Genomic DNA, 5,712 nt, shown 5'->3' on the forward strand with positions numbered 1-5,712 from the left:
TACGTGGTTTAATGAAGCGTAACGTAGCAAAACAAGTTATTAGTCAAGCGTTGAAATTATTAAATGAAAAAGAAAATCTTATTAAATCACAAAATCTTTTCGTTACCAAATGTAATCTAGTCTGGAAATATTTGTCAGTAATATGGATACTGTACTCATGTAATTTCTAAAAATGTTAGAAATGTAAGTTAATGATAGCGGTAAAATTATAAATACCGGTGCAATTCATAGTGGTTGTAAGTTAATCCACTAATTCCCCCCGAAAGACACTAAAAATGCGTGTCAGTGAATACGACAACCGATTCCCTGAAAACAAATTTTTGGAACTATAGAAACGCACGTGATATGCACCATTAATACATGTGTGTAATTTTTTGGCTCTAGGTGGCAGCAAAGGGCAATCACTATTGAAAAACGCAAAGTGACATGACTAGGCTGCAAATAAATTTACGGTATAACCATATTTCCAAACCATTTAATTCTGTTATATCATGTACAATCAAAAAGTTTTGAAAAGGTCGTTTTGCGAAGGTTAACTTAATGCTTAGGCCTACTTCTAAGGATTTTCATTCAATATCTTTGAGTTCTTTTTTTTTAATTTAGTCTACTAAACAGAAGTGAAAATGACCATTAGAACCGGAAACAAAAAATGCAAATGAGTACGTTGTACTAACTTTTAAGTTGTAACTTTTTCAAATTTTCTTCTAATTTTTTCTTTTTTTTGCACATTTTAGATCAGGCCTCCCCCAAACTTTTTAAAGTGCCAATTTAAATAAATTTGACGTAGTCTGATTTAGTGCATAATTAATGTGCAACTCTTTTAAAGCTGCTTTTCATTCGTTTTTACTTTCAGGATTTGAAAGGAAGAAAAAGTAGGCTACAGTTAAGGTAGGCCTAAATGAAGGATAACGCTAATTAAATGTAAAATTAATGCAGAGTTAGACGTGGCTTACTAATTTCGCTGTTGGCAGTCGCGAGCCAGCGGTCGCAAATCTACGCTAAAATGTACAAACATTATTCGTCGTTATGTTGAGTTACATCTATTGTTTATAAACGTAACGTCTGTAAAACTTTAAAAACTAAGGGAATGTAAGTTAGGTATGTCTCTTCAGCGGTGATTATCAAAATGTTTGCCGAGGCACACCAGTAGGCTACCCTCTGAAGATTCTTAATTTGGCCGCGCGATTTTTTTGTAATCTGGGAAAATAATTTTTTTGTGTTACAAATAGGCATATAGTCAAGCATGCGTGGCGGAATTTAAACCATATAATAAAAAACGAACAATATTATCGTATTTACCTATTGCCTTGCTGTGTAGGGTATCAGTGAGTGTCAAGTTATGATATTATTGCGTTGAAATAATGTGCAGCCAATATATTTTTCTTTTCCTAGTGAACCGCAAGCCATAAGTTGGAGAAATAAGGCACGATAGTAATTGAATATATCGAGGCGCGTGCACAATATCAGGGGGCATAACCAGAAAACTTTAGGATAAAAATAGATTCACAATCAGGTCATATATCGTTATTTATAAGTAACGACATTACTTCATCATATGTTTGTGCCAAAATGAGACTTGCATTCACGTTGTGTGAAAATGTTGTCTATTCGTGCCAACGCTGACGTATCATCATCGCGTCAAAATGAATCGCAAAAGGGCCGAACGTGAAAGACTTGTAGAATGAAACTCTGACCCTAAATATAGCGTTAAAATAGCCCTGGCGACGTATCTTGACTTTATTTTGGCCGCGTGAACGTCTGGAGAGATCTAAATAAAATAATTAGGATTTGACAAAATCATATATGATTGACAAGACCATAAATAAAGAACATTACTTAATAAACGACCTTTTAGCAATGTTTTCGCGTGTAAGCAGAACCTTCACAAGACTAACGTGATAATAAACCAACGGTAACATTGTACCGAGTTGGTGATTTTCACTTGGGCTACATTATATTCGGAAATCAACCACATCTACAAAATAGAAGTTGCAAATCTCCTGTTAATAAATTTATATATAGCAGTCCCAATTCTTGTCCTGCGTTAGTATTATTTTAGAAGCGATTTGACACCAGATTGTATAACTTCTAGAGGTGTGTAACCCGTGCCTTCCAAGGATTTAGCAACTAAAATCTGGAATGGAACACATAACACAATGGAAGCTAAAACTCGAAAACATGTCAAACCTTTAACAATTTTGCAATGCACATAGCTATAACAAGTTAATATATTCCATCTGTAATTATGTAGCATAAAAATATGTTGTAAAATGCGCTACAGCCCTCATATAGGAACATCGGAAATTCGCTTTTCGTATATGTATTTCGGGTGGTTTGGAGGAGTTCTATAAACTGTGAGCATGTTAGTTACTCCATTCACTAAACCTTCTATGAAGTGCATAGCGTGCTGCTGCATTTCGGATCATAAGCTACCAAATATGCAGATAATCCACGCTCAGGCTTAACTGGAGCTGTTCGAAACGGAAATTCGCGTTCAGAAAGAGCACACCTTTATCCATATAGGCTGTTATGCGATTTCAAATCCATAATTGGAACCCTAAGGACTTACAGGTGGCCTACAGTTAAACAAGTACAATGAACTTTGCTATATAAGGCTTTCGCTTTGCAAGGGAGTAAAAAATTGGTGACTTATTAAAATAGAAAAGCTCTCAAAAGTTTCAAAATACCACGTTATGCTAGATAAATAAAAAAATTACTGAATTTGTTAACAAAAAATGTCAAAATTGGTAATCGTTGTACATAAGATAATGCAAAACGAATACTTCAACGTTTCAAATATATATTCTGTTTTTCGAGTGACAAAAAAAAGATAAGTCCAATATAAGATTAGAGGTAGGTCTACGAATGGTTTGCATAAAAGCACCCTAATCTGGAGAAATCTTACTCTGCAATGCAAACAAACGCAAAGCCGGAAAATCCGCAGAAAGCAGTGGAGCTTGTAATTTCTGTATTCAATTTCGTTAATGACACCTGCAGCGAAGGTATTTGAATTTAGCCCAAGGCCATTTATTGCCTTAATAGATAAAGTCGGCAAACTGTCGGTAGCAAAAACGTGCTTTCGCAATTCTTATTCCAGTTCAATTCAGTCAATACTTTCAGTATGACGACTTCTTGGCACATTTAATCCAAAGGTTTAAAGCTATTCCAAAAAATATTCCCAGAGCTAAATATATAAATTCAAATATGGGCTTTTAGAGAAATGCTCAGATAAATTCTGCGCCGGTGTGCCATAGGTAAGTGCCAGGTGTGCAGAGCAGCAACTGAATTACTTTAATAACTCATACCTTTTATCATCGTTTTAAATATAAATTTAATAACAACAATCAAATTTTTTTTCCACAATATTTTGTTACGCCTTAAAGCCCATATTTCTTATTTTATCGTGTAATTTCGAACTCTATAGCACGCGTTTACGGTCATCCAATCAAAGTTGAGGCGAGCGTTGTAGAAATTTAAAAAAATGTTGCTATGTTGCTTATTATGACAACCTTAATAATATAGTAAAGATGGGTACAAAAATTGTCTCACCGAAAAATGAAAAAAATTGTTTAGATGACGTCACAAAGTTGCGCCATAACAGGGCGTCTAAAAACGTGAATTAAACTTAAAGACCGTTTCGGCCTACTTTTCACCACCAGCAACGCGCAGTCTATTTCTGCGACGAGGCGCTTGAAAAAAGATTTTTTTACCAATCAACATGCGATATTCGCGTTCTTAAACTATGGAAAAGTTTTCTTTAGAAATTCGTAACATAGCTTTTTTAGAGCAAGTGACCTCTGAGTTAAAGTATTTTAAACAAGAGCTAAAGAACATATATTAAAACAACAATATGGCAATTTTTTTATGCCGCGTTTCACGAAATTGTCAAATTTTGTGGCAAAATATCCTTTAAATACCATTTTTATTTACAAACCCGCATTGTAGTTTAGAAATTATTAATTTGTCCGTTTAAATGACTAATCGACGCGATTTTAACTATGAAACAAATTACCTTGAATTATAAAAATAACTCGACTTCTTGAAGCAAATGACAAATTTTTGTGTTTAGTCAAAATGGCTTGTCTATCCTTTTTTGCCTCGAGTCTTGTTGAATTACCTTTTTGATGGTACTTCAAAACATATGCATCCCTAAAGAGAAAAAAATTGAAATCTTTTGAAACAAACGATTGTCTTTTGTCGTTTAAGTTATATTTTTCAATAAGCGTGCCGAAGAATTAAAGGCTTTGATCCGCAAGTAAACATGGTTGCGGAGCACTCATTTAGATTACAGTTACATCATACATCCCAGAACTGAAATAATGACCCATAAATAGCGTAATGATTTGGCAAAAACATCTTCTTAATAAACAAATTACTTGGTCGTTGCTTTTACAGTTTTTGTATTAATTATTAACAATCGAAACACGCGATCTTCGACAAGCAAAACCCCCAAATCTACAGAGAAGCAAGCGAAAGTGGAATCAGCATTTCCTCTGAGGAAATTGCGAGCCCAGCGAAGAAATCTTGCGACACGAATGTGACATTTAGCTTTATCAGCTTCGAGACCCCATTCGCTGTTCAAAACAAGATAGCGGCGAACTTTGCCCGACCTTAAGCTCGCGAAGTTAGAGGCGCTAAATGAGTAGCAATAAACGCGATTTCGGATATTAACTATTGCCTTGTCGTAAGCGAATGCGAAACCCACCAAACGGGGTGGTTGCGTCTTGCATTGTCTTTGTGATAATTGTCTCAGCAGGGTTTCTTAACCAGGGGTGTGAGAACTGTTCCAAGGATGTGTGGGGATGCTGAATCAAACACCGAAAATGTATTACTGTAATTTATTTCTTTGCTCAATTAAATGCAAAACTAACTCACATTTCGGTATGGTGTTATTGTAGTATTAGTTACTTGTATAAAAATAAAATTACAATGGCTTAGATATTTAAGCAAGGAGGGGGTGCGAGAATTGTTTGGTGATTTGAAAAGGGTGCAGCAAGGGAAATGGTTAACGACCGCTGGTCTAAAGGAAGAAATTCTTGTTATTAACACTTTACAGCTTCTTGGAATCTCAGCAATGTAGGTCACTCGGCCTTAAAGAAGCTAAGATTCAGGCCATGCGTTACTTAAATCCTTTGTGGTTAAGTAAAAATATTTCCGGGATTTGGTCAGCGCACGTCTTTCGCGGTAACGTCTCTAAAAATGCGACGTCAAAATTTACAGTAACCACCATTTTCCCCTTGGACGATTCGCCCGACATTTTATCAAGGCTATTGGAGCGAAACCCTCACACTTTATAATTATCGCCAAACAACGTAATAGAGCCGCGTGATTGAAACGGTCGAAGTTTGAAATATCTTAACTTCGTTATTAAGCGAGTCACGTGAACGATTCTCTGCACGACGCCCAGTGACGTCACCGGAAATGACGTACCAGCGGTACCGCGACGTGTAAAGCGAATTCTCGGCGGGACACTTTCACGCCACGCTCATCGAAATAGTTTTCTGACCTCGGTGGTAAGTTTACTCGGCGTAACCTATATTTGGGAACACATGTGTATTATTGTCTCGAGTAGCCTACTTGCGACCGATGATACGCACAGGCCATTTTTAGAATCACGCTCCTTTCAGAACTTTATACGCTACTGCATCCCGTGTTGCATTGGAGTTCTCCAAGAGGACAAATATGCAACGTAATCCGCATTCGGCCTTAACT

The sequence above is a fragment of the Ascidiella aspersa genome, chromosome 9 (genome assembly GCF_963924565.1).
Source record: "Ascidiella aspersa chromosome 9, kaAscAspe10.2, whole genome shotgun sequence".
Lineage (NCBI taxonomy): Eukaryota > Metazoa > Chordata > Ascidiacea > Phlebobranchia > Ascidiidae > Ascidiella > Ascidiella aspersa.